We start from the raw sequence: 12094 nt of genomic DNA, 5'->3' as shown, positions 1-12094 counted from the left end.
AACGTACTACTTACTATACTACTAGTTCTCTACTATTACTATATAGTTAGTTACTACGTTAGTATAGTAACGTAAGTACTACGACACCTCTCTCTCTCTCTCTCTCTCTCTCTCTCTCTCTCTCTCTCTCTCTCTCTCTCTCTCTCTCTCTCTATCTATCTATCTATCTATCTTTTTCTCTCTTTCTTGGTGGCGATCATTCAATGGAGATACTAATTAACTCCTTAAATTTTCGTCTTTCTGAGTCTGACGACTCTACATCCGTGATTGTTGGATAAGTATAATGGAAGCAAAAAAAAGCGGTTCTTCGTAAAAATTAAATATTTAAAAAATTTATTTTAGAATTATTTTAGAAAATAATGCATTTAGTGCGTAAGTTTCTCATTTTATAATAATATATAGAAAGATTTTGCTGAAGTATTTAAGAATTTAGCTAAATAAAGATCTGAAAATAATTTTATTGAATTTTTTGATACATTGTTCTCTCATCATGCTTGAGTTTTTCTAGATAATTATTTTTAAAAGCAAAAATTTTGACGTTCTGTAGGATGTTCAAGCAATGATGGTCTAATAAAATTATTTTCAAATCTATAGCTAGCTTTTAAATTTTTAGATATTTCAACAAAACTGTATAATATCTACATTTCATTGTATATCTGATATTTTACTATCTTATTTCTTCTCATTTTACTGACGTTCTGTAGGATGTTCAAGCAATGATGGTCTAATAAAATTATTTTCAAATCTATAGCTAGCTTTTAAATTTTTAGATATTTCAACAAAACTATATAATATCTACATTTCATTGTATATCTGATATTTTACTATCTTATTTCTTCTCATTTTACTGTAACTTCCTCTTTTTATCTATTATACTAAATGCATATTTATTTTATATTCACAATAAGACATTAATTAATGTAAATTGTTCAATTTAACATATTATTAATTTATATTTTGCACTTTATGTATAACTGATATTCATAATGTCAATCATCAAGACAGCTAAAACTAATTCAATATACTCTCTATTTCAAAGGTGAAAGTGCTCCGGTAGCTCAAAGGATTAAACTAATATATGACACATCGCTACACTCCAGTGAAAACGTCGAGATGGAGTTAGAGGAGGCCGGAGGGGAGGTAATTTTCAGGGTTAACGAGGGTTCCTTTGGCCAGGATGTGCAGCAGTATCGCAATATCGATGAATGGTCAGAGACAAGAGCTCGTTAGTCTCGTTACAGTTCCGGCAAACGGGGAAGGAGCGGGGTTTCGAGTGAGTGCACTCCCTGTATACCCTGTATAATGCCAGCCCCTATAATTTATCGTGGTCGAGCCGGTGTGTAATAACGATGATATCGGGGTAACTTTTGACTTAATTAAAGCGAGGCTTATCGCCTGACCGGGGAGACATGCTGGTCCTCGTTGAAATTTTGCTTTTTTCGCGGTCTTTTCACCAAGTCAGCGCAAAATTTGCGCGAGATTACCGTGCGGGTCACCATACAAGTATAATCCGCTTATCTGAATCATACAGCATACCTGACGTATTCCTGAAATAATACTTAACCCATTAAATATTAGGGGAGAATGGTCTTCGCAGCTGTACTTACTTAAGATGTAATCTGCCTTAAGAGGTCTTAAAATAAGGAGTTTATTAGGTACATACATACCTATATGTATATCCAGATATCGAGAAATAGCTTCCTTTAATATGGAGAAATAATTTAAAAGCTACTGCTAAGGGACGTCGAAATGAATGCGGAACATTACTAATATTGCCGTTCGCGATGCGTAAATCGGAATGCCGGGAATACACGGAATATTAAGGAAACTTTCGGCGTAACATATCGGCCATTAATCATCGTACCCCGTTGCGGGGTGGTCGCCTAGTATTTCCCCTCAGTGAAATGGAAATTGCCTTAATGCGTGTACGGTATTCCCCAATATACACGGATAGAATTTCAGAGTACTTGTATGGAACTTAGTGATTTTCCATATCACAAAATGTAGCTGCATTCGAAATTTCAAGAGAGAAATATATTTTCGTATAGGGTCCGAAAGGAAATAGTACATATATCCCTGTACTTTATTGCTAAACCAAAAAAATTTCTTACATATCTTACATACTATATTTCTTACAATTAAATTTGATACATTTTACGTATTCTAAATTAAATTTCTGTGTTAATTTAATACAAGATAAATATATTAAAGATAAATATATTAGGAAATAACATAAATATTATATAAAAAATTAACAAAAACGTAATATTAACACAATTTATAAGCAATTAATTTCTTCATTAAAATTAACATTTATAATATGTCAAATTAATACATTTTATTCATTTAGCTAAGCTAAACAAAATTTATGTTTTTAAAAAATATTATTATGTTTAATACAAAAATATTTATTTAATATAATTAGATTATAAGTTAACACTTATAGATATGTTAGCAATTCAACAAAAAATTTTAATAATAAGAACTTGAGATCGTTTCAAACAAAAATACAAAATGTTTTTTTACTGTATGTAGATTAAATCTAATTAAATAATTAATATGTAGTAATGTTCTTAAATTTTTAAAACAAATAAATACGTTATTATAACATAAAATTTCTGCTCAAATTTTTACGCAAAAAAACTAAGCACCAATTAATTACACTATAACTGCCTCTGTTTCTTTTTTTTGGAACATATGGTGCGCACTTACGTAATTTAACTTTTATTTTCACGGTGCCTGCAGATCCTTGCCTCTTTCTTCTCTTATACCTTTTAATCTAAGGAATGTCTGGGAGCGTCTTGAATATGGGTCTCTTGGTTTAATTTAGAAAATGTGTGTAATAACTCTGTGTAGTTACTTATTCACTTAAGGAATTAATCAAAGGTTTTAAAAATATTATAAAACTTAATATAACAAACAGAAGAGAAAACGTAAAATAAGTTTTTATAATTTTCTTTCTTTCTTTCTTATATAAAAATATTCAAATAAAAAATACATATCTTAAAATAAAATAAATTTTTGCATAGGATTTTATTATTGTTTCTCAAAATAATTGATTGATTCCTTAAATCATTATATTTAATATTAAAAACCTTACATGTATCTTTAATTAACTATTCTAATTAAAAAATATGTAAGAACAATATCGATATGTTGAAACACTGTGTCTTTTAAATTTATAATATTTCCGTAATGTAATCTTTCCTGCCTGAGGGAGATTTTTCCATGTTTTAACCTTTTTTTTTAATTTACCATTATTTATGCCCCGGGAATTCTAACATTAGTTCATAACAAACGACGCGTTAATTACTAGAGAGTAGCAGTCCGAGGATGGGATTCGCGATTCGACGAAATTCACGACCCTTTACTTAACGGCTCTTAGAATGAACATGTAAATGACAGTAACATCGCGTGCACGTTGAACACAATTAATTCACGACACGTGGCATCAGTCATGCGCGTATTATTAGCAGTGCCTGTTTCACGGCTGTAATAATCAACGTTTGCGTGTAAAGACGTCGTCGTAAAATTTGTATCGACTGATTTGTACCTTTCGACAGTCCTCCTTTGGGCCAAGGCTCGCCTTTGTTAAGGCGGATCAACGTCTCGTCGCGTCGATTAATATGCATGAGACACGTACACGGTGTCTCGATATTCTCCATCTTAACTTTAACGATAAATTCTCAAACTTCAATCTGAAGCTCATTTTGTTTTGCTTAGAATATTGAAGTATCGAGCTTCATGTTAATAAAATCAGGAAAATTGAAAAACAATATTAAAAAAAATTATACAAAAGTAAATGTATACGAAAACAACAGTTTTGTTGAAGTATCTAAAAAGTTAAATACAGATCTGAAAATAATTTTATTGGACTATCAAAATAATAAAATAATAAAATTGCTTAAGCTCATTTTGCTAGAATAAAAAAATTGCTCATCATAACTAACTTTACTACATAATTATTTTAATGGTCCAAAAAATTATTTTCAAATCTACATCTAGATTTTAGATACTTCAATAAAACCGTTGTTTTTAATATAAAAATTGCAGCATTATTCATCATGTTTCCTGCATAATTATTTTTATAATCCAATAAAATTATTTTTAAATCTGTATCTATTTCTAGATACTTCAGCAAAATCGTTCTTTCCATGTAGAAGGACAAAGTTACGATAAAAAGATAAAGCTAGACGAGAAAAATCCTAAAAATACATGATTTTTACCTAACTCTTACCAATTATATTTAAATATGTTTATCTTGATAAATTTCGATTTATAGGCACTGCGCATTGACGTACATTAAAGTAGTTGTACAAATTAATGTAAAAATACATATTTAATATGAATATATATTAAACCGACATCTTCAGTACACTTTATTGTGCTGTTTTGTTAAATATATATAAAAAACTTCATTTTATTCAAAATATTTATACTTCACTTTTACACTCAAATTAGATCAACATATAAAAATTTAATGTGTATCAGTGCCTCCAATCGAATTCATTCGCTATTAATAGATTACCTGCATGAAAAAGATTTTAGCAATCTAATTTCAATTTGTCTTGAACTTCATTCTTCCGAATTTTTATCGATCAAAGTCTCATTATAAGACAAATCATGCATAAATATTTCTGGATTTATTTCTGCATGTGCTAAAGTGAGGCGATTTTTCATCTGAATTGCTTCCGTAATAAAGAGGAAACTAAAGCGTCGTATGATCTACGACTTGTACGCTAATCGCGTATATGCAAATGTCACCCTTATCAGGTACACACGTACACGCCTAGTACATGTGTACGGCTTAGTGTAACATCGTTTCGACGGTATTACAAGTAACTCGAGATTTCTCGTTGGATCTTGATCAACGATTTTGTGCGTATTACAGAACCGCGCACACGCAATCAAGCCCGCACGAGCGTATGAAAATTTCACTTTCCACCGTGCTGATACGAATATATTAATATTGTATTATGCCGGTGTTGCTGTGATTTTTACAAATGTTTTTTTTATCTTTCAATTCCGTAAATAAGTCAACGGCGATAAAAATCTAGAAAATTTGATCCTATCGATAAATTGGACTTTTTAAATCTTGAGTATTTTATTAAATCTTTCTCGAAAAAATTACTTAGATTTAAACATTCTTTGAGAAATAATTGGAGATTTGTGGAACTGAAAAATGTTAGATCTTCGATATTCCAATCTTCAAAACATAAGTTTGTGACTTTAAATCTGTTGGAAAACTTTAAAATTTAGGAACATTCAAGTCTATCAGCCTTTAACTCTTAAAAAGTAGAAAATCTTATAAAGTAAGTATAAAGTATCCTCAATTTATTGCATTTTTTGAAAAAAGCGATAGTAAAAGCCAAAGAAATATACAAAATATTAAAACTGTTTCAAAGCTAAATATTATTTTTTAATATAAAACTTTTTAATTTATTTTCTGTTAAACGTTTATGTTAATATATGCTATATACTTATTATAGTCAAAGTTGTACTTTCAAAGCAACTATAATGTTGGAGATACTTGGAACTTCGATAATTAAATCCAAATGAAGAGATCTTGGAAGATTCACATTACAGGAGCAAGACAAATTTAACAGACTATTTACACGCAAAGAATGATTTTGCTGAAACAAGTATAATTAAAAGTATATATACATATATAGATCTAAAAATAATTTTATTGGATTATCAAAATAATTATATAGGAAATTCGAGCATGATGAGCAATGCTGCAAAAAGAAATTTGATATTTTAACAACCAGTTCGAGTATTCTATAATTATTTTAATGATTCAACAAAATTTTTCTATATCTAGCTAAAATTTTAGATATTCTTTAGTTATACTGTAAAATCCTTCTTTTCGTGTACCGTCATCTAAGATTGAGTCGGTGATCTCCGGAGAAAGGTATCATCAGAAAAATACCGGCTCTGATTCTAGCTATGTCGCATTTCCGTTTCTTCCTCTTGCGAGACCTTCCTGGCGGCGAGAAGTCAGTCGACTCTTCCTGTGGGGCGCACGTGCGACGGATTAAAAGCGGACGGAAATTATGGCGGTGGCAACGCCGCTGGGATTCCCTCCCCGGACATCCCACGGGACCCCATGTCGCCGGAAATAAAGGTGCCAAGCTACTGGCTGAAGGGAGTGGTTAAATTCACTGACACTGCAGTGTGGCGGGATAGACTTCGACCCCTCGATGTGCTGGAGTTCCACAAGGACCTGACAACCAACATCCTTCTTTCAGTCTGAGGGGGAAACAAAGCGATGATAACATTTGCCCGCTGTAAAAGTGTTTTCCGTGACCATAGGAGAAGGTGCAGACTAAAGATTCTCTAATAAGAATCTGAATACGAGCCACAGTTTCATTTATAGTAGTTTTAACAAAAATCTGTGAGAGAGCCTTCATACTTGCGAGAGGACACTGTGACATTATTATTTCTTTCTCTTTTTTTTGTCTATTTCTTTCTCTTTCTCTTTTTCTATCTCTTAGAAATTGTTAAAATAGTGGACCAATCAAAAGAGGCTTTCTCATATCCAGATTCTTATTAGAGGATCTCTAATGTAAACTAAATGTGCACAACTGGAAGATCGAAGATATGAAGATGCAAGATCAAATCTAAAGATATCCACGATTTTACAAATTGAAAATGTAAAATATCTATGTGAAAAGGATTAATTTTGTTCAAGTATCTAAAAATTTAGCTAAATACAGATTTAAAAATAATTTTGTTGGACTATCAAAATAATGAAATAGGACGCTCAAATTGATTGCTAGAATGTCAAAACTTTTTTCAGCACTGCTTGAGATTCCTACGTAATTTTGATCCAATAAAATAATTTCCAGATCTATAGCTAATTTTTAGACACTTCAAAATAGACACTTTTAAAATTCTCTTCTCTCTTTCTCTCTCTCTTTCCGTATACGATTTTTAAAATTCAATATTCATGTTTTCTAAAAGTTCAAAACTCTAGAAATGAAAACTGGTTCAAACTTCATCTAATGTACGAACGATCTAATGTGCAAATAATCACAAATTTGAAAGAAGCTCTGAAATATTCGGTTTTCACATTTTTAAAATCTTAGAGATCCTATCCGAAGCTCAGAATTTCACTGATCTTGAGTTTGCGAAACTCCGAGGGTGTAGAAATAAAATAGCATAGTCAGGTGAATGTACGGAATATTCATGTTAATTCAGAATCTGTTTTCGCGATCGTTTCATCTCGCACGCGAGTGAGAGACGCAGTTGCACAACTCGTGGAGTGTATGCATGCATAATGATCAAATAACTTTTTCTCTCTGTGTTACGGATCGCTTTTGCAGGCAACAACGGAGCGCGTTGTACTCAAGGCACGCGTACTTAATTACTTAATTAAGTAACGCGAGAACATGACTGTGGAATAGCTTACAGTGCAGCATTATCGATCCGTTATATACTAAAATATATATAAAAGGAGATTTACGTGATGATAAAGAGATAATTCATGTCTTTTAAACTAGAGAAACTGGCTTTTTGTCAGTAGAAGCTCGCCAAACTTTGAGAGAGTTGAAAGAAGTTGGAAATAATGGTGCTGACTATACGTTTGCGATGTGATTTAAAGTTCTTCTCGGTCGAAACACATTCTTCCGTTCTGGTTATACCAGTGTTCACGAGGAATCACCCTTTAGCCCAAGGGAGCTATGCTGCAGATTCAACAGACATTCCTTATGAAAGGAGGGGCTTTTTGGGAAGGGTGGATTACCTCCGGTATTTTATGATATAACGACGATTGTGGGTGCAAACTGATCCTTGTTCTCGATCAAGCAGAGATGAATGTATAAAATATATTAGTTAAACAATAAAATTGATAACTCCTAAAAAATTGATCTAACCCAAGTCACCTGAAATATTTTTATTCACCAGCGACGATAAAATATTATTGTAAAAAATATTGATTTTCTTTCCTTTTTAATTTGACTATTACTTAAACTTTATTTTTGCTTAAGAAATACTATCACAACAAAGTTATTTAACCTATTTCCACTTAATGTGTAACTTTAATTGGTTTCTACTCACTTTTTTTTCAGAAAATCTTAAATCCATAATATGTTCTTAAATGTCAATAAAAATCAGAAAACAACCAGTAATAATAATGATTTTAAATAGGATAAGATAAAAAAACATTTACGTAAAAAAATAATCATTCCTGAGTTAAGTATAATTATTCAATATTACTTATTTATTTAATAATTTGAGCAACACAGTTTTTATAATACAAAAAAATTAAATAAATATAGATATATAATGTAATATAAAATATGTGTATTCAATTAAAATATATATTATTCATAATAAAAAATGTATTTATAATATTAATTTAAAATATTAATTTAAAATAGAAAATAAAAATATATCTTTAATAAAAGTTCTTTTTCGCTCTTGTAAATATATTTCATTTTTTAAATAAATTTTTTTATAAATTAATTTTTTTATAAAAAAAGTTTGAAAAGATATTATGGAATCTCATGAAGGATTACGGGACTTATAAAAAATAATCGTTAGAACGCCAGTAATTTCCTGGGTGCGCACTCGGGATACCAAGTGTCCTCACTTTTGACACTTCATCGTGACGAGAAGATCCCTTCGTTTCCCGGGGGATGATTTCCCGACGATGACGACACGTCAGGCTCTCGCGGGTGCGGCACTGCGAAAAATTCGCTCCCAGGATAGTACGGGGCGTGACTCACGCTCGGCCACGAATACGCTTTAATTAGAAACCCCGTTTAATTTTTGTCAGCCCGAACGATGAGGAGTGGATGAGGAGTGAAGTGGCCCCAATTTAGATTCCACATCGCTCCGTCATAAAATCTGCGATTAAATACATGGGGATCGACGTCCTGATGACATAGACACGAGGGAGTGGCTGGAAACAAATTGTGCCGATGGTAATTAGCAAAAATGAATATTACGTATTTGTTTTTTTTTTCAACGATGTATCTGCGTGTTGAAAGCAATACGACGCTATTAACTTCTCTACGTTAAATACGATCGAATGACGCATATGTTTATCTTGGAGAGACGCGTTTCGCTGGAAAGCCGTTTTAAAATAGAGATTACGATTCTCATTTTGCGGATTCGACATCGCGGATGTGTTCCTTTCATTTCCGAAGAATAATCGGAAATACACCGATCGAGAAATACATCAGGGGCATATAAAACGGAGATTAAATTGACTTCGAATAGATGATGGAATGAGAAAAATTACAAAGTTTGTTAGTTAACTTGAATGCCGACGTTAATCTCAAAGATTGCCAATACAATTTCGTGAGCGTTACTGTTTACGCTGCAGCAAGTCCATACTGCTAACTGCAAGCGAAACAAACTTGTTAATTAAAAACAACATTATCTAAAGAGTAATAAAGCACGCCTCGCTCATCGGAGAAACTCCGCGAGTTCCCTTTGTCAGAGTAGCCTGAATACAGAAGAGCGAATCCGAAGGCGTTTCTCAAATTAATTGCAACTGCAAGTCCTTCGGTCGCGAAATTAGTAATGATGCTCGTTAAAAAGCATTCAAGTAAGCATTCAAAGTAAGGCAAGTCCGTATAGCGAGTTCGGCACTTTGACGAAGAGTCCGAAAACTTCGACCGAAGTTTCGGGGAAGTGCTCGCGGGAGTTTCCGTGAGAAGTGAGTTACCTCCCGTACTTATGAGCTAGAAGAGTTAACAACGACGAGAACGAAGGGAAACGAATTTGCGAGACACAGGAGTTACGAGTCGCGTAATTCTGTTACCGTAAGCGGAGGAGAGAAATGACAGACACCTTTTTCAGCGAGTATTACAATTGTTCGTTCATCATGTCGGGCGAAGTATGAGATTCTCTCCTGACGAGCGTCACTGCGGATTCTCCTCGACGATAACGCTCCTTTCTTTCTTGTGAACTTTCCTTCAACGTGACACGTTACTTTCTCTTAACGCGAGATTTAACTCGACATTTCTGCATTGATGTAAAGAGAATACCCTTACAACTTTGTTCCTTCACTTGAATCCTTTAAAGTAATTTTCAATTAGTATTCGAGGTAATTTTTATTCAATATCATATTTTAGTGATTTCATTTTTGCGTCGACGCAGAGAATACTCTTACAAAATTTCGTTTTTTTTTCAGTTTAACCCTTTCAAGTAGCTCTCAATTAATATTTAAAATTTTTAATTATTATATTTTTATGTTAACTTGAAGAGTATATTTCTATTCTATTTTTATTTTAGCTGAAGTAATAAATTTCTACTTTAGTCTTATATATATATCTTTTTTTTACTAATTTCATTTCTATGTCAACTCCATTCTTTACTTTATTTTAATTCCTTAAAGTAATTTTCAATAAATATTCGAAACAATTTTTATTGACATTATATCTTCATTTCAATCTTATTTCTATCGCAAAGAAAATAGTCTTATAATTTCCACATCCCTTTCTTCATGACCGCCTCAACCTTTTAAAGTAATTTTCATTCAATATTCAAAACGATCTTCGTTCAACATTATATCTTTCTTTTAAATCTCATCTGACAATCGATATATATTGATCAATCTGTAAAATCCCCCGCAAAGCGCTCGCTATGTAAAGAAATTTTGATTACGATAAGAGCATCGGAAGGATACAATTATGTAATAATGGAGGATGAACGATGACACAGTCGAGAAAGACCTATATTCCGAATTCGTCTGATGATTCCCTGGCTGGGTGCGATGAAAAATGGCAGGGTAGAAAATGTGCGTGCCTGTATTAGGGGTGCGGTTTGTAATATACCGAGACAACCTAAATCCTACTGGATCTATAGTTGAGGATTAAACAGGAGAAATATATACGGGACACGCGTGGGCGCCCAAAATGTGTGGGCGATGAAATAATTATCTATCAGTTACGCGATCATTAGTGTACACAAAGGTCCAATAGTGTTGCCGCAATGGTCGAGCAAATAACGCTCGTTAAGAGCGAATGGATAGCAGCTTTGCGTCACTGGATTCTGTCAAAGCGATACTTTCGAATTCAATTGTACATTTTATAAATGTATCAACTACGGTCGAATATTCGAATACAGTAATAAAAATCGGAAAAGTAATTTTGCTGAAATATCTAAATATTGAGCTGGATGGATCAGAAAATAATTTTGTAGGACTATCAAAATAATTATGGAGGACATTTAAGCTAGTTACCAGAATTAAAAATTTTTGTAACATTATTCATACTTAAATCTATAAAAACATTTTGATAATCGAACAAAATTATTTTCAGACTTTTTTTCTAATTAAATTTGACTTTTGTCTAATTAAATCTAATTAAATTAAATTTCAGCAAAATCTTTTTTTCTATGTATTGTCAATGTGGAACTTTTAAATATTTTCACAAAAAAAAAACTAAAAATTATAACTAAATAAAATCTGAAAATAATTTTGTTGAACTATCAAAATATGTAGATCGCTAGTTTTATTAGAATTTAAATTTTAATAACCAATTTAAGCATATTTTGTATTTCCAACATATTTTGATAGTTCAACAAAAATATTTTCAGATCTGTATCAGATTAAATTTTTAGATATTTCAGCAAAATCGTTGTTTCCATGCATCACAGTTGCGATTAATTATTCAAAAGCAATTCGTTTTGATGTAATTCAATCTCATCCGCTGCTATTGGCGTTACGCTAAAACCATGATTAAAGAGCACTTATTCGCGCGAGGGAATATATTCTAATATGCAAGAACTATAAATTTTAATTTAAACGACATCGATCGCTGTAGTAATTCTAATATAAGCTGCGGAATTCTCGCGCTATCCGTTCGCGGGATCTCGTCTATTTTTTATCGTTCAATTTATCATGAACGGACGACAGAGTGGAATGTAAAACGCATACTCGATTGGAAGCGAATCCCAGAGTCGGGATAAGTTCCCGAAGGACCTCGGTACCGCAAAATTTACATTTCCATCATCTCAAAATTCTGCGCTTTTATTATTCCGTCATCACGATATGTCCCCACGGTATCCGATAGCGGAATCCGCGTCGTATACGCTTCCAGCGAGATGTAACTTGAAAACAAAGAGTGTCATATGACTA

The sequence above is a fragment of the Atta cephalotes genome, assembly GCF_000143395.1.
Source record: "Atta cephalotes unplaced genomic scaffold scaffold00044, whole genome shotgun sequence".
Taxonomy (NCBI): domain Eukaryota; kingdom Metazoa; phylum Arthropoda; class Insecta; order Hymenoptera; family Formicidae; genus Atta; species Atta cephalotes.
Note: the sequence above shows the minus strand (reverse complement) of the source record.